The sequence below is a fragment of the Meles meles genome, chromosome 16 (assembly GCF_922984935.1).
Source record: "Meles meles chromosome 16, mMelMel3.1 paternal haplotype, whole genome shotgun sequence".
Lineage (NCBI taxonomy): Eukaryota > Metazoa > Chordata > Mammalia > Carnivora > Mustelidae > Meles > Meles meles.
Window position 1 is genome coordinate 44,715,394 of NC_060081.1, and position 18,486 is coordinate 44,733,879.

The 18,486-nt window shown below is 43.9% G+C and overlaps 1 protein-coding gene across 1 annotated transcript in view; it reads right to left on the reverse strand.

Annotated features, from left to right (window-relative positions):
• Nucleotides 1-18,486, reverse strand: part of SPTLC3 (serine palmitoyltransferase long chain base subunit 3) — a 134,177-nt gene that overhangs the window by 17,783 nt on the left and 97,908 nt on the right. The window lies entirely within an intron of this gene.

Consider the following 18,486-nt stretch of genomic DNA (forward strand, 5'->3'; position numbering starts at 1 on the left):
ATATACAACTGAGCAGAAGAGCCTTAAGAAAGGTGGAGACAGAGTTGGCAGGCTTTTCACACAGTAGGGCTTCCTGAATATTTACAGAACGAATGACAAGATTGAATGGTAATTTGCATTTCAATAGAGAGCAGTGTCTTCGCAAGTCACAAATTGTGGAATTTTGCACATTCAATGGGGTAATTTGGAAGGCTAGGGGCCATCTGGGAACTTTGTAAATTAGTGATTCTTAAGCACAGGAACACACCGGAGTCTTCAGGGAATATATCTTTTTCTAGAATACATACAATAAAGTCCCCCCCCCCGCCCCCCCCCCCCCCCCCCCCCCGATTCTGCTCCAGGAAGACTCTTGGGTTAACTGGTCATGCTCCAGTTGAGAATCATCGCTTGAAGGCATGACCGCTATTGTGGGTGTTGATTCTACAAAGATACTAGAGCTGATCCTAACCGAAGACACCAGAAAGCAATTTCGTTTCGGAATATTTTGTACTCCATCAACAGATCTGTATGTAAAATTCCACCTCCCCTTTCCTTTTTTTTTTAAAAAAAGGTGATGAGCAAGTGATTCATCAACTCTGAGCCTTCATTTACTGATCTGTTAAATAGGGAGGATGGCAGTAACTGCCTCACCTACTGGAATGCTCCATGGAAGAAATGCTTTGGGATTTTGGAGCAAAGAGCTAGAAGTGGTAAGTGAACATTGTGTGTATCTAAGTTTGGCGGGGGGCACCTGGAAATGGGTAACTCACTTGCCATAACGTTTGTATCCCAGTCGTGAGAAAGATCAGTGGAGTCAGACCACAGAGAGCTCTGAAGGGCACCCTAGGATTTGGTAGGTTTTGGTGGGTTGTGGGGAGCCACTGCAGCATCAGGAGCAAGACATGGCATGTTCTGAGGCGGTTTAGGAAGAGGAAGAGGAAGCTCATGGTGTATAGCACACGGTTGATGATGAGGGAAAAACGGGAGCTGGCAAGACAAGTAGGAGGCCAGAGTGGCAGCAAACTCTGAAGCAGGTGAAGGGGTGCGCGTCCTCAGCTGTTGGGATCTGTGTCAGGAAGGCAAAGGAAGCAGCAAAGGATAGGTCCTGGGCTGAGCAACTGGGTTCATGGGGTCCCCTGAAAGGTGTCTGAGAGACCATGCAAGTCAACGTGGCCACCAGGAAGTCCCATCGAGGCAGCTGCCTACATGATTCCATCCCCTGGCTTTATAAGTGTCCACTGGGAGTGCACTGGAGAAGCCCTAGAGAGGCGGCGTGGGAGGAAATTGAGGGAAGGCTCAGTAGAAGGCCGATCAGACTGCCCTGCCCCCACTACAACAATAGCATCAAGGCCAAGAACTCAAAAAGTGTGAGCCCAGTTTCCTGGGTCTAAAGTCAGCTTTACCGTCTGGGGCAAGATACTTCATCTTTCTGTAACTCAGGTTCTTCACCTATAAAATGGGACTAATGACAATGTAATAATAATAATATCCATTCCATTCCATTCTGCACATTAAATGTTAAGCACTTAGAAAAGTGTCTGCACACGATAAGCCCCTATGAGTACTGTACAATTAAAACTATTTGTATCTTATAATATGGATGCCCATATACATTTCATTTGGAAAAAAAATTCTGTAGTTCAAAAATATTGAAACCTATTCATTTGAACCAAAGACCAGACTGACTGACTTGGATTTGCCCTGTAGGGCTGCGTCCCTGAGCTCAGTGGAGGTTATGTGTGGCACTAGCACCCAATCTGCCTGTTCCCGGGCCCTTCTCAGGTTTTGTTTTTTTTTTCTTTCTTTTGTGGGATTTTTTTCGGTGTCTAGGACATATCCTCCAATCGCTTCTTGTCCACCAGAATCAAATGTTCACTGGGACAATTTTCAGTTTCAGTATTCAAGTTGAAGAATCAAACTATATACAGTCCTCCTATTTTAGAAGAGTAAAATAAATTTTAGCGACATTAACCCATACCTGAGGCCTGATCAGGTGAGCCCTTAGAAGGGACTGGGCTCTCCCTGAAGAAAGAGATTCAAGAAGAGAGAGGGGGAGATTCCCGAAGATTCGTGAAGGAGATTCCCCATTGCTGGCTTTGAGGTGGAGGGAGGGGCGGGATGGTAAGGAGTTCCAGCAGTCTCTAGGAGCAGAGAGGGACCAGCTCGCAGCTGGCAAGGAAATGGGGACCTCACCCTTGCACCCCCAAAACTGGATTCTGCCACAAACACGTGAGCTTGGGAGAAGAGCCTGAGCTCCAGAAGAGAAGCCAGCCACAGATACCTTGATTTGGCCTTGAGCACAGACTTCTGACCCAAGGAGAGCATGAGATAATAAATGATGTTGTTTTAAGCTGCTTAATTTGTGGTCATTTGTTATGCAGAAATAGAAAACTAATACATTCGTTCTCTCTAGCCCAGAGCACACGCTGGGCTTCTCCAGGCACAAATCCACCTGCTTAATCCTCCCCAGCTGTGGTTCATAGGGTAGCTGGTTTTCTCCAGAACTTGTCCAGATAAGAGTGGGGCTGCGGCAAGGCACCCATAAGCTAACAATGCTGCTTAGCTGAACATGAACCAGTGATGGGCAAAACACAGATCAGTGTGAAACAGCGGCGTCCCTTCACCCTCTGTGATGTTACAGCTGGAGTCGCGTTCTTTCGTTCTCTAGTTGTACTGAGCCAACATGAGTCCCACATGTGTTCCATCACGGACTCGCCCGTCTCAATGTCCCTCCACACAGAGAACAAAAGCCAAGAGGAAGCTTCTGGAGGGACGCATGGTGTAAAAGGATATCTTGTTTGCAGGGCGGGTGGAAGGAAGTGGCCACACTAACCTTTTGCCCCAGTACCATCTGAAAGACAAACAGATCCTCTTTACCCTCCTGCTAGGGAAACTTTGTAAGGGCTTAAGGCAAGTGCAGAATTTACGGAGCTGCTCTAAACCTCCACCCTCGCCTAACCCTCACGGTGAAACAAATGAAGGGACAGAAGACCTGGCGAGCCAGTTCTGCACAACCAGACCAGCTTCCCCTCCTCGCCGGGGTTCAGTTTGCCAGCTACTTCTGTATTTATGGGATAAACCCAAGCTGTCCTATGTGCACAGAAATGGTAGCAGGGCAGAGAAGCAATGTCTGTCACTCGGCTGGCTCAGTCCAACCTGCGGTCCGCACATACAAAAAAAAAGGGCCAGGTAGGACTTTCCACCCCCACCCCCCCAGCATAGGTGATTAATCACTACGGAGGTAGCCCCTCAGTTGAAAGCCAGCGGAGCGTAGCGCCCGGCCATCTGTTTTGTATTAGCTGTTGCTGAAATGCCAGTGGCCTGAAACCTTTGGAAAGACCACAAAGCCCCGAGCGTCTTTCTCTGCCTCTCTCTGGTCCCCAGCGGGTAACCAAGCACGGATCTTCAGGAAGAAGCAGCGAATGCCTCCCTCAACAGTGCCCAGGCCCTCAGAGGGCCCAATTCAGGTGGGGTGCTCTGTGGACCCCACTCACACTCTCTAAGGGACTTCCAAGGGACAGAATGGAACAGAAAAGAAACTGTAGGAAGCTGATCTTGGATCTGCTCTCTGCCAAGGTAGGTGCTAAGAAACGTGAGAATTTTTAAAATCCCATGTCTCATGATTGAGTTTCTTCGCCCCAATCAGGGTCCTTTGGGTGTTCACTGCTTTTTCCTCCCTTTGCGGAGGACACAGAATTCCCCGGGGAAGAGTAGATGAACAAGGACAGCCCCAGAAAAGCTCAGTGATGCGGACGGATTAAGGTGTCTGTAGCTCCCACGAGCACTGAAGAAAAGCAACAGCTTCTGAGGGAAGTTTGTGACTGTATCTCATGTCAAATACAAACAGTAAGAAAGTGAGAAAATTCGACTGGAGAGCAAATTGCTGTCACCCAGCGCACTCCTCCCTCATTACCTCCCCCCACCCCAGGCCCTAAATCTTCCCAGTTACTCACTCCCATTTTTAAAGCTATCAAACCCAAGTGTAAAAATATGCGTGCCCTGTTCCAGGACCCAGAGCAAAGGTCCAAGGTCACAGCTGGAAGTCACTGGTGCCACTTTCTCCAAGTCCACGTCGGGTTAGAAGCGGGGTCAACACCTCACCTGCCAATCTCATAAAAGTTCACAAATGACCGGGATGAATGAAATAATCCATACAAAACGATTTAAAGATGAGGCATGCTCGTATTTTCCAGTTCGAATGCATTATATTTTAAGCCTCACTCTTTTTTTTTCTTTTACCCTTAGATTTTCTCTCCCGAGGGTAAAAAAAAAAAAAAAAATGGAGATTCATAAATTGATGAAGTTCCTTGAAAGACCTTGCCATTGTATTCCACTCTTTCTCTTAATAACTGAATAAAAAAACAGGTTAAGTCTTCAAAAAATCTGTTTGGCAAATCTCAAATACAGGACAGCAGGAACAATCTAGAGAGAGCTTGCCCATTTAAGCAGAATGGAAACAAACAGTGCTTCTCAGTTGATGAAATGCTTCAAGCAATGTGGGGCACGGTCATAGCTTCATGTGATCTCAATCTTGGCACAAACTCTCGTTTTAGTTCTCTGTCTGGTGCAGAGCGATGAGTCACCTTGACTAGTCACCTTCTGGGTGCTGGTGTGATGAACGTCAGATGTTCAATCCTTGTTCAAGTCTCTTAGCCTCCTTTAAGTCCATGATCCCCAAAGAACCCAAGCGTGGCTGAATGTGAGGGTTGGGCTGATTCAAAACCAGCCCCTCCATTTCAGATAACTAGCATAAATGTGCTTGTTTATAAATTGCATGTTTTAAATTGCAATGTTCTATGTTCTGTCCCATCATGTTCCCCCTTCCAGAAAAAAAGTCTGACTTATCTGAGAGTACGCTACTATTTCCAAAATACACATTCTTCCCTCATCTGGCCTGACTTCCAGAGCTGTCCCAATTTCATGTCATTTTAATGTCTTCTGGGGAAGCATCATGCCCAGGGTCCATTTTTCTGCCTCCAAAAAGTGCACGGTATTGGGGAATTCAGCAACAAAGTAATGATAATGATCTTAATACCTGCCGTGGCATGGGACTAGGTTCTGTGCAAAAGAAGCAGAAATGGTTGTAGTAAAATCCAGACTAGGACCCCTGAGAGTCCCTACGAAAGGAAGAGAGATTCATCTTCAGTCCTTTGGACTTTGTTTTTCTTTTTCTCTTAGCTAGTCTTATTCCGTTTCAGGTTAAGAGATTATTTTATCAGCCAACAGGGCAAAATTGGGAAACTGTCTAAAATACACACTGTCTTCCTACAGTATACATCCATCAAAAGTCTGGGAAAGAATGTCCTAGACTGAGGTTAAGGACTTGTGGCAAAACCTGGCTAGCTACTCACTGAACCCATTTTCTTCTAGGCTGACAGTTAGTTACTTCATTTCCCTGGCTCCTCTGTGGTCAGGCAAGGTCATGTGGCTGAGTTATGGTCAATAGAATGTGGGCGGAAATGAAAGGTACCTTTCCAGTTCCAGCCCGTGAAAAGGTTGTGTACATCATCCCCTCCTTTCCTCCCTCCTTCGGTGGCAAGCTTGGAAGCTATACATTGAAGCTGGAGAAACTATAAGTTGGAAGGAGGTTGGATTCCTGGAAGAGAACTGCCTACACAAGAGGAGCAACCATTCTGGACTTTGTATGACCAAAAAATAATTTTTTTATTATGTTAAGTCACTAATATATTGGAGTTTGTCTATTACAGCAACTTATTACCTTAACTAATACCACCTTATAAGACTGTGTATACCATGAAAACTTTCAAGGGTTTAAAACCCTAATGCCCTTCTACGTTTCATTGGCTAAATGGTATAAAGGGAAACTGTAATTTTTGTGTGAGAATTTCAGTTTCTCAACCTCTCATTACTAGTCACCAAGTAATGTCATGAAAACCTTAAGTTTCTTGATTGAAAAAGATCCTAAGTGCAAATCATCATTAAGACAGAGTAGGGGAGAGAAGGAGGCCCCCCTCCAGCATATTTAGTGGAAAATACCATTGTGGATGCCTAAGAATCAACCTATTCTCCTCTATTTTAGATATATACTTTGCCTCGGACAGCGGATTAGCTGGTGGCCAGTCCTTGCTGATTACTGTGCCTAAAAAAGTCACATGCACTTTTGGGCTTTGGATGTCTCCATGGGAAACGTTAAGTAAGGGATTCAGCTAACTGCTTAGATAATTAAAGGAAAAACTCCATTTTTGTTCCTGCTATTTGGGTAGCATTGGCTTGAATTACCCAGCTTACTCACCTCTGTATTAGATGGTGTCTAGACAGAGCCTTACTATATGTGATAATATAAAACCATTCATTTATCAAAAGAATAGGAAAGGAACCCTAGATTTTGGCCTATATATGTATCAATCAAAGGAAGTGATTCTAATTCCAGTATTTGAACCAAAATAATTCTCTAGGTAATTTCTAAAGAAACCATAATTGTTTATAGGTAGTGATTAGGTTCTAAGCCTTGTCCAGGAAACTTGTTTGGTCCCAAATCTGGTCACTGAGCATTCATTTACATAGTTGATGCTTAAGACACAATTAATTAATCGAACGCTAACTATTTGGAAGGCTGGGTTGGGGGCGTGTGGCTAACATAGGAGGGATAAATTGCAGGAGATGGAGGAGGGAAGCAATATTTTCTGAATGCAGTCATTGAGATAGGGCTTCGAAGTCTAAATAGGGATTAGGAGATAAAGAATAGGTACAAGTGCAGGGCACCTGGGTGGCTCAGTCAGTTAAGCGTCTGACTTCAGCTCAGGTCATGATCTCAGAGTCCTGGGATCAAGCGCCACATCAGGACCCATGCTTGGCAGGGAGTCTGCTTGGCATTCTCTCCCCTTCTCCATCTACCCCTCTCCTTCTACCCCTCTACCCACTCATGTTTGCTCTCTTTCTTTCTCAAATAAATAAATATGATCTTAAGAAAAATAGGTATAAATGGGTTGTGGGAAGAGATGAAGGCCTTCCAGATGGAGGAGATATCCTGAGCATACATAAGGGAGAGACAAATGCCTGGTGAATAGTTGATGGGATATGGCCAAAGCTCCCATTGAACGGGGTCATTCATTCCATCAACATATACTGCTTGGGGTTGGGGACAGGGTCCTATCCTCAAGGCATTTGTATTCTACTGAGGGAGACAGACAATAACCAAGGAAGCAAGTATATAATTCTAGGTGGTGGTGAGTACTATGAAGAAAAATGGTGCAGAACAGGGGAGTAGAGAGAGTCACCCACAAAGAAATGGGTGATATTTTAGAAAGGGTGGTTAGTGCTGGTGGCAGGAATTAGAAGGATCATTCCTGCATGAACTCCCATTCCAAGATGTTCTGAGTCCAAGGTTCATCTGGGCCCTGAGTTTGGTTCTGAACCTGTTCTGAGAGATGAGTGGGTGGCAGCAAGCACAAGGCACTTGTGTCTGGGGTCAGGAGCTAGGAGGGTCTTATATGGTGGTCAAGGGATCAAAATGAGGAAAGGTTGCAAGCTTCTGAGGAACCAGAGAAAGTTCTAATTGTTCTCTTTCAATTTGAAGATAGATTCTTTCCTTGTTGACGAGGCTAAGAAAAATTTTATCGGTGCCAATTTTTGAATTATCTGGTGATTTTAAACATGATCTAAACTTGTTCAATGAATAATACATGCCCCCTTTCCATTAATCATTCCTTTTTGCACAGAAACCAGTCATCTTCAGCCCCTCAGATATTCTCAGTGAATAGAACCAGGGATTTTGCAACGAAGGGACAGAATACTCCGTTTTAATTTTAGAATAGGCGATGTCGCCGTAAAATAGTGACACCATAATATAAGAAAATTTTGATTTAAAAGAAATCACTTCCTCACTTCAAGGATGGAGAGCCTCTCAGGGGGATAAAGGAGAGTGATCCCATTACCCGAGAGCCTTCATTCCCCGCCCTTCCAAAGGCAGCATGGGATGTGTAAACAGAGTTCTGGGGCCCAGGTAAGGACTTCTTCCCAGATGGAATGTTTTGAGTACTTCCCAAGTCAAGCAGGAAATAAAATCTCAGAAAGATTTAGTGTGAGCAGGCCCTCTGTTGGGGAGTGTGTCTATTTAATACTTCCTCCTTAGATCCTGGCCCATCAGTTTTGATTTGCCAGCAGGCAGAGCAAGCCAGCCTGAGGAAGAATTCCTTGTACTGGCAAAATGGCGGAGGGTACTTCGCTTCCATTTGCAGACTCAGTTTCCCCATCCTCCCTTAGCCTTAGTGCTCAAGTTCACCAAAACCAAGGTTCCCCGGTTCTCTTAGGCTTGTTAAGCTTTTTCTTCATCTTGAAAGTGGAGAATTGAGGCAATTATTTGGATAATATCTAAGTTTGGTCGGTAATTTCTAAAACGACTGAGGAGGGATCCTAGTAATACTGTGCTTATTTGTGTTGTCCTTTCGTAGCAATAATCTCTGCCCACAACTTTCAGAAAACATTAAATTAATAAGATAAAACACCCTATTGTTGTTCCATCCTGTCAAATTGCCCTAGCTTTGAGGACCCTATGTAGTGAATTGCTTTATTTCCAGGAAGAACACAATTCATTATCTCATCTTATTTTTTTTAAAGACGTTTATTTATTTGTCAGAGAGAGCGAGAGAGAGAGTACAAGCAGGTAGAGTGGTAGACAGAGGCAGAGAGAGAAGCAGGCTCCCTGCTGAGGAAGGATCCCGATGCAGGACTCCATCCCAGGACCCTGGGATCATGGCTTGAGCTGAAGGCAGCAGCTTAACCAACTGAGCCACCCAGGCATCCCCATTATTTCATCTTAATTTTACCTTTAGTTTTTCCTCTATGGCCATAATATCCAGACACATCCCCCCCCTACTACTCACAAACTCCCTGTTAAAGGGCAAAGAGGGACAAATTTGACTTTGAATAAAAATAGATATTTCATTTCTCTTAACTTCATTGCATAAAACTAGGAGACTTTATTAGCAGTGACGAAGGTTTAGACTACTTAAATTGGGTATTATACATTAGGAATTGTAATTCTGTATACATTTTCTCTTGCAAGTACATTCTCACTACTGTTTTCATTTCTAGGGATACTCCTGGCCACTTAATTATAAACATCAAATATTTCCATGCATATGATAGCAAAAAAGAGGTTTGTTTATTTTTTTTAATTAAAAAAGTTGGTGATCATCCCAACAGCCTAGCACTGAAGTGACAGAAGGGAGAAGGATGGTTAAATCACAGATATGATGATTTTTTCATAAAGCCATTTTGGTAAAATAAGAAATGAGTTAGCCAGTGGAGTCATTCAAATGTTAAGTACTGACCTATTAATTATGGCTAGATTTTTTCCAAAGCTATTCCTGTCTCTGATAAAATTTCGTATCTAAAAAACTGATGTTACACGAAAAATTAAAAACATTATGTGTCCAGGGTGCCTGGGTGGCTAGATGGTTAAACATCTGCCTTCAGCTCGGGTCATTATCCCAGGGTCCTGGGATTTAGTCCCACATCGGGCTCCTTGCTCCTTAGGGAGCCTGCTTCTCCCTCTGCCTCTTTCTTTCTCCGTCTCTTATGAATAAATAAATAAAATCATTAAAAAATTACATGTCCAGATTAAACTTAGATATTCAAATGAATGGGTCTGTAGATTGCATGTTGGCAAAGAGGTAAGTGTTTTGTTTCATTTTTTAAAGATTTTTTATTTATTCATTTGACACAGAGAGAGAGACAGCGAGAGAAGAAACACAAGCAGAGGGAGTGGGAGAGGGAGAAGAAGGCTCCCCACTGAGCAGGGAGCTCGATGCGGGGCTCAATCCCAGGACCTGGGATCACGATCTGAGCCAAAGGTAGATGCTTAAAGACTCAGCCACCCAGACGCCCAAGGAGGCAAGTGCTTGATAAAGTGTATAGTTGCTGTTTCATCCTGATGGGAAATTGAAAGTATTACAAAATCTTAGCATCTGATATTCAAAAGATGTATTGGGTTGAGCAGACCATCTTTTCTAAGAAAAGTGCCAATGTCATTTCAACACCATATCATCAAAATTGTTAACAATCACAGCAGGAAAATGAGTGCCAATAGGAGGCTGATAATTACAGTGCAAAGTCAAGCAGACCCCACACAGTAATCGGAAAAGCCATTCTTCCCAAGTTATGGATATGAAAGACTTGGTTGTAGTTTATTTTAACTTACTAAACTTCCTTCTTCATAATTTAATTTAAACTTAGCAGTTGCCCATTGGGGATCTCCTTTTTCACTGAATGGAGTTCACCTATTACAGATGCTCTGAAAAACTAAAGTATTTATTATACCCTGTCCATCCTGAGAGACACAGGTTACTAGAGAAATGGCAGTCCCTGGGTCTGATGTCTCTTTTCAAATCAAATAATATAATCAGTCCTGTGATAATGAACTCCTAATGACTCTCTGTACCTCAAAAAGTTATATAGAAGGGCACGTTGAAGTGAAAGGCTGTTGTGAACACAGGTACTTTGTGAGGGTATGGAACACTTGGCTATCAGGAACCTGTGGGCTGTAAATTTCTAATGAATATAGAGACCCATCATGTTCCCATCACCAGTGGTAAGAACAGTGTCTGACACCTAGTAGGTCTCTGATACATATTTTCCAAACTGAACTAAAAAGAAATGTTCTAAGTCCCAATTATGCACTGAGCATAATACAGGTACTGATAATGTATCTGTTCTGGGCCATCTTTTCCTCCAAAGGATGGAGCAGAACCTCTGAAAACTTAATATTGGCCATCTCAGCATTGAGCTTGGCCACAGTCAACCTCTTTCTTGGGATTCTTGCCCTATGTCTATGTCTAGTTTTGCTCTTACATTTATATGCTAATTTTAATGCCACTGATGTCTGAAAAAGTTGCCCACGTGTCCCCAGTCATCACTTCATGTCTCATGGAGTGATGGGACAACCTGATGGGAGGGAGGAAACTGAAGTGACTACAGATCATCATACAGCTGTGATTCTCAGTCTGGTCCCTGGGGCAGCAGCTTCAGCATCATCTGGGAGCTTATGAGACATGCAACAAGCATTTCTGAGCCCAAAGCTGTCAGCAGCCTGTTCTCACCATCCCCCCAGGTGATTCTGATACTAGCTCAAATCTGAGAATCATGTCTCTATATAAGGAAAAGGATAAGGGGTGTATATGTGTGTGGGGGGGGGGGGGCGCGGTGTGCCTGTGCAGAGGGAATTTGAAAGGGAACAGAAGATGGAATTCTGGCAAATGCAGACAGGCATGCATACCTCACAGAAATGGGGAGTAAGAACAGACAGAAAAATAAAAAAAAAGAACCAGAAAAGAAGAGCATCTCCATAATAAAGAGAAGACTTCAAAGAGAGGAAGCGGTGGAGGGTGCCTGGGTGGTTCAGTGGGTTAAAGCCTCTGCTTTAGGTCATGATCTCAGGGTCCTGGGATCAAGCCCCGCATAGGGCTTTCTGCTCAGCAGGGAGCCTGCTTCCTCTTCTCTCTGCCTCCCTCTCTGTCTACTTGTAATCTCTGTATGTCAAATAAATAAATAAAATCTTTAAAAAAAAAAAAGAGAGAGGAAGCAGTGGGGAGGTCAGTCAAATCTAGCCAGCGAAGGGCTAGTGACCTTCGAAGGGGCAGAGGCCACGGAAATGCACTCAGGACAAGCTCAAGTTGCTAAAAGCTGAGTGGAGAGAAGGGGGGGGCAGACAGGCAGCAAACGCCACTGTTTCAGGAAAATCTGCAGCCATGGAAAAGATGCAACTCGTTGGCTGGTTGAAGAGGATGAAGGGGTAAGGGAAAGCTAAAAAGGATGAGGGAAGAGAACAGTTCATCACTGAGAAAAAGGGCTGTGCCTGTAGCAGGTGGGAACGGAGACAATCAAGCACAGAGGAGTGAAGGAGACAAGGGTCAGATTCTATCTTTCCACAAGCATTTGTTGAGCACCTGTAATTGCCCGGCACTGTTCTCAGTGTAATGAATAAAACAAGACAAAATGTTTGTTCACATGGAGTTTATGTTCTAAGGAAGGAAAACAACAAGCAAGGCAATATCTACTTCGTCAGGTGCTTCCAAACGCCAAGAAGACAAGAGCGAGGTAAGGAGAACGAGAGGGACAAGGAGGGCGCGTAGTTTAGTATAGGGTCACTCCCCTAACAGGCTAATGTTAGCTAAAGACATAGGGACATGCGGGAGGAGTCACACAGATATTGGTCAGAAATGCTGGGCTAGAGAGGCCGGCAAGGGCACAGTGCCCCTGCAAGCGTCGTCCCTGCCTTCTAGGAAGAGCAAGGAAGACAGCTTCTTGGAGTAAACGAAGCAAGGGAAAGATGGTGGGAAAACAGAAGACCTTATCATGAGACGATTTGAAGGCCACGGTCTGGACTTCACACTCAGCAGGATGGGGGGTGGTGAAAGTTCTGCGAGTGCAATGTTCTGAGTTACACTTTTAGAAAAAAAAAATTACACTTTCAGAAAAAAAAATTACTTTGGCTTCTGTATGGAAAACAAGTCCTACAAAAGACAAGAGTAGAAGTGGAGAGGATATCCAGGAGCCTACTCCAGTAACACGGGTGGGAGCTGACGGAGAGAGAGCTGAGGCTCGCAAGAAGAGACTAGATTCTGGACATAAAGCAAAGGACGTGTTGTGGGATTTGCTGGTAGAGCAGGTACAGGTCTGCGAGAAAGGCAGAGCTCTCTGGTGAGTAAAAACTTGACAAGCTGGAGAAGGGCAGAAAGCAGACGACTTAAAATAATAGTAATAATGGGGGCGCCTGGGTGGCTCAGTCGGTTAAGCGGCTGCCTTTGATCCCAGGGTCCTGGGATTGAGCCCCGCATCAGGCTTCCTGCTCAGCAGAGAGCCTGCTTCTCCCTCTTCCTCTGCCTGCCGCTCTGTCTATTTGAACTCTCTCTGTCAACTACATAAATAAAATCTTTTTATGGGGTGCCTGGGTGGCTCAGTGCGTTAAAGCCTCTGCCTTCAACTCAGGTCATGATCCCAGGGTCCTGGGATCGAGCCCCACATTGGGCTCTTTGCTCAGCAGGGAGCCTGCTTCTGCCTCTCTGCCTACTTGTGACCGCTGTCTGTCAAATAAATAAATAAAATCTTTAAAAAAAATCTTTTTAATAATAATAATAATGGTAACTGTTAGGTTTATTGAGTATTTCCTATTTATCAAGTGTCACGCTAAGTTTGTTACCTGTATGACGTCATTTACTCCTACAGATAACCCTGATTAAAATTAAGGGACGGAGGCTAAGCGAGGGTAAGCAGTTTGACCGTCATGGAGCGAAGGCTGTTGGGGGCCGGGCCCCAGGCCGCCTGGCCGCAGAGAACATACCCTTAATCCTCCCTGAGATACAACTCCATTTTCTCCCCAGAGTGCAGAAAGGGAGAGTGGGGAAGGAAGACCAAACTTGGCATTTCAAAAAGAATATTGACAGATGCATTGAAAAACATGCATGCAAGATTTAAATAAATAATAACAAGACACCTGTTGCTGGTGCTTTCCTTAGGGGGGTTGCTATGATTTGGGGCATTGCCCTGTCTCCTGCTTGTGCCAAGTGGAGGCGAAGCAAATGACAGAACTGCGATCTTCCTGGACATCTTCAAAAGTGATGTCAGTTGCAGAGGGTCCCCAGTACTAAGTGATCCCTTCAGCTGCCTCCCGGGTGTGGAACGCATTCCTGGTCTCCACTCCTTTGAGATAAGCATTTTCTTGACCTGGTTTAGCAGAATCTCTGACCTGAAACCGAGTAGGCCGGCAAGATGGAGGCTGAATTGTGATGTATTTATTAAGCTGAGCACTGGGTTTGACACTCAGAGGCACAGCAGATTAATTCAAGACACATTTCTTGCCCTTAAGGGGCTTACAGCCCTGATTTGGCTTAGGGACCACCCAACAACCATGAGGATGGAGAAACCAAATCTCCACTCTGGGCTCATTGTACTGCACGATGGGACAGGCCAGGAGATTTGAAGGGCCCCGGTGCACGTGGAATGAATGCCTGCACGGCCTGCAGCTTCTCAGCCTGTGTGCCGGAACTCCACAAGCAGCCCGGCTGCAGAGGGAAGGTGGCTGTTTGTGCATAAACGTTGTCATTTCACAGAGACTGCTATTTCATCTTTGAACCTTGGCTTCAAAGGAACTCTGACCTTATTCCTGTGGCTTGCCTTTCTTTGAAGCCTATGGCTTTGCATTGCAGATTAAAGTGAAGATATTCATCAAGGGACAGATCTGGCCAACTGCTCCCCAAACTCAACCCGAAAGAAAGCCTTGAAAGGCTCCAATCACAGTTGCAGTAGAGTGGGCTAAACATGAAGGCTTGGAGCCGTGCTCTCTTTCTCAGATCCTATAAGGCAGCTCTGGAATGGCACAGTGTGCCCCTTTGAGCTCCAGACAACTTTACCCCGAGAATCCGTATATCTCAGCAGAGACCGGTGAGTTAATGCAATGTTCTCAACGTGTCCTATTCATTTTATTTAAAGCAGACATTGTCATCAATGAGACCAGCATGAACACTCACTGGTGCCTTTGAATTCTTCAAAAGATGTGTCAGATAGAACTGTCTGAAACTTGGCAGATGATTCAGTCAATTTTCTTTTCTACTACTTTCCTTTGTTGACCCCTTCAAAAAGAAATTGTCCTATCTTTCCCCCTGGGTTCTTCTATCTTGACTCTAAGAAAACAGGCTTCATACATTCCCTTCTCTGTTCTTTCTTTCTCTCTTTTCCCCATTAAGATGGCAAGAGGAGGAAAGTGAGAAACTTTAAGTGGGAGGTAAAAAAAAATAATAAGCAAGTGATTCTTTAATTATTAGGTGAAAAGAGAGAACCAAAGGCGATATCTCTCACCTCAGAGGACGAAAAATGGATGATAGATGACTATCAAAGAATAAATGATTATATCTTCCAATGTGATTTTTCTGCAAATTTTCAGCTGTGATCAGATAAATGAAGTGAGTTCTGTCTGCGATGAAGTGGGAAACCAATCCAGAGGAGGGAAGGGAATGATTGTCAGGTTGACTACACATAAATCAACTGCTTCTGACAGCATATACACTAAAGGGCTTAAGAAACCGTGATCCTTGGGGCACCTGGGTGGCTCAGTGGGTTAAAGTCTCTGCCTTTGGCTCAGGTCATGATCCTGGGGTCCTGGGATGGAGCCCCACATCGGGCTCTTTGCTCAGCAGGGAGCCTGCTTCCCCCTCTCTCTCTGCCTGCCTCTCTGTCTACTTGTGATTGCTGTCTGTCAAATAAATAAATAAAATCTTAAAAAAAAAAAAAAGAAAGAAACCAGTGATCTTTACTGAGACATCGGTTAATTTTCAGGTAACTTTCCTAGTTACTCATCTTTAAGATAAGACCAAAGGAAATTTCTGGTCATTGTAGGACAATTCACTTAACTTGCATTTTAACTTAAATCTTAAATAATTGGTTTCCATTAAGAAAAGCATGGAGTACAATGAGATACAACCTTATGCCAGTTAGAATGGCAAAAATTAACGAGACAGGAAACAAGAAATCTTGGCAAGGATGTGGAGAAAGGGGAACCTTCTTACACTGTTGGTGGAAATGCAAGCTGGTACAGCCACTCTGAAAAACAGTATGGAGGTTCCTCAAGAAGTTAAAAATAGAGCTACCTTAAGGCCTAGTAATTGCTCTACTAGATATTTATCCCAAAGATACAGACGTAGTGAAAAGAAGGGGCACACACACCCCGATGCTCATAGCAGCAATATCCACAATGGCCAAACTGTGGAAGGACCCAAGATGCCCTTCAACAGATGAATGAATAAAAAGGATGTGGTCCATATATACAATGGAATATTACTCTGCCATCAGAAAGGATGAACACCCACCATTTTCATCGACATGGATGGAACTGGAGGGGATTATGCTAATTGAAATAAACCAAGCAGAGAAAGAAAATTATAATATGGTTTCACTCATACGTGGAACATAAGGAATAGCACAGAGGACCATAGGGGAAGGGAGAGAAAACTGAAGGGGAAGAAATCAGAGAGAGAGACAAACCATGAGAGACTCTGGACTCTGGGAAACAAACTGAGGGTTACAGAAGGGAGGGGGGGAAGGGGGATGAGGTAGCCAGGTGATGGATATTAAGGAAGGCACCTGTTGTGATGAGCACTGGTTGTTATATGCAACTAATGAATCCTTGAATACTACATCAAAAACTAATGATGTACTGTATGTTAGCTAACTCAACATAAAAAAAAATGCATCAAGTTCAGGGTCCCTGTGTGGCTAAGTGTCTGCCTTCTGTGGGTCATGATCCCAGGGTATGGGATCAAGCTCTGCTTTGGGCTCCCTGCTCAGTGGGGCCATCTTCTCCCTCTGCCCCTCCCACTGCTCATGCTCTTTCTCAAATAAATAAAATAAAATAGTAAAAAAGGAGAAATTAATAAATTTCAATAAGATCATTAATAATGGCTTTGTGAGCAGCCACTGGTTCCAGACTAGTTTTTTTGTACAACCTGACAGTTCATGTGGGCACAGATGCAGCTTTATTTACAGCTTCAGGTTTAACAGGTTGAAAGATATCTGCTTATCCATACCCACATCCTTTAAGTTACCAACTCCTCCCACAAATCTGGGTTTGGTCATATGCCTGTTTTTGGCCAAAGGACTATAAGCAAGGTGGTGTCACTTCCAGGCTGATGTTTCTCTGTTCCCTGCCACGGGGATCGTGGAGGCTAGAAGTAGGCTTAATTGGTGCTTCATTGGAGGACAGCTGTGCAGAGAGTTATCTGATTTGTGTTAGACTTGGTGTGAGCAAGAAGCAAAACTCAGTTTTGTTAAGCCATAGGGATTTTCACAGTTTGTTTGTTATGGTGGCATAACCTTGCTTATCCTGACTAATCCAGGGCCTTGGAGGACACCCAGTCTTACCTGACTTCCATCATAAGAATCTTTCCTACAGCATCCCAGAGATGTAGTCCAAATACTTCTCACCCGAGAACTAACTCAATAATAGTAGCAAATAATGGCAGCAAGCAATTATATGATGCTTACTAAATAATTGTTTTCAGACATAATTTTAAGTATTTTGTATAACTTAATTTACTTGATTCTCACAAAAGCATGAGCTCGTCAGTATTATTTTCCTCATTTTACAGCTGGATGAAGTGAAGCACAGGGAAGTCACTTGCCCAGAGCTGAACAGATAAGTTAAATCACTTGCCTATGGCCACAGAGCCATAGGATTCCAGTTTACTTTCAGTTTCTGCTCCTAACCATTGCACCACATGGCCTCCCTAGATTGGATTTCCATCTCCTTTTCATACTAACTGTTCAATAAGAGACAGAATCATAAAACTCCAAAGGTTGGAAGAGGCTTTGGAAAACCATTAATCACTGCATTTTACATGAAGGAACAAAATCACTCTGCAAGCCATTTTCCTGCGGTTTTCAAACTGGTGTCCTGGGGGGCGCTAGGCTTCAGGAGAAGGGCCTCAGGGGCTGTCAGTACTGAGGTAGGTGTACACACTACTTCAACCAGCCCAGCCCTGTTATAATCTGTCCTAGATAGTAGACTTTGGGTAAAATTTGCATGTGAATGAAATATATTGCTGCTTTAATAAAATTGGGAAATGGATCTCCCCACACTTCTACTGAAATAGTAGGCTTGGAAGATAGCAGTAAACAGTGGAGGGCTTCCCACTAGCTGGGAGGTCGGGTGGAGCACCTGATTTCTATGGTCCATTCACCAGTCCTGGGGCTGGGAGATTTTGCTACTTCCATAAATGCACTCTAGAGATTGCCTGGTGGCAAGAACTGCCTTATTCATCATTGTATCCCCACTGTGACATGTAGTAGAAGTCCTATAAACTATATCTAGAAGATAGAAGGCGAGTTCCAAAAGGCTTTGCTGAAACAATTTTTCAAAAAGAAGATTAAACTCATTTGGGTTGAACACAGCACACTTTGGCTGTAGTGACCAAATGCAAATAAATAAATAAATAAATAAATAAATAAGGAAATGGAAAAGGAAAGTTATTGTTCATGTTTTTTTTTTTTTAAATATTTTATTTATTTGACAGAGAGAAATCACAACTAGGCAGAGAGGCAGGCAGAGAGAGAGAGGGGAGGAAGCAGGCTCCCCGCAGAGCAGAGAGTCCGATGCGGGGCTCGATCCTAGGACCCTGGGATCATGACCTGAGCTGAAGGCAGAGGCTTTAACCCACTGAGCCACCCAGGCGCCCCTATTGTTCATGTTTTGTCTGCCTATCCTCAAATGGGCAGTGGCCTTACTTTGTGCCCAGGGAAACACAAGGGACAGCCCCAAGCAAGTGCAGGCAAATACATACAACTGTTTGCTTCATTTTAACGCAACTGATTACACAAAATTATCCAGATTTGCTGATCACATTCAGAGGAGATTAGAAAATTTTCTTTGCTTTAAAAAGGTATTTTTCTGTGCGTGTGTGTGCGCGCGCATGTGTGTGTGTGTGTGTGTGTGTGTGTGTGTGTGTTGGCAGCAGTTCTAGTACATTTTTGTACTATGTATGATTATATATCATGTAC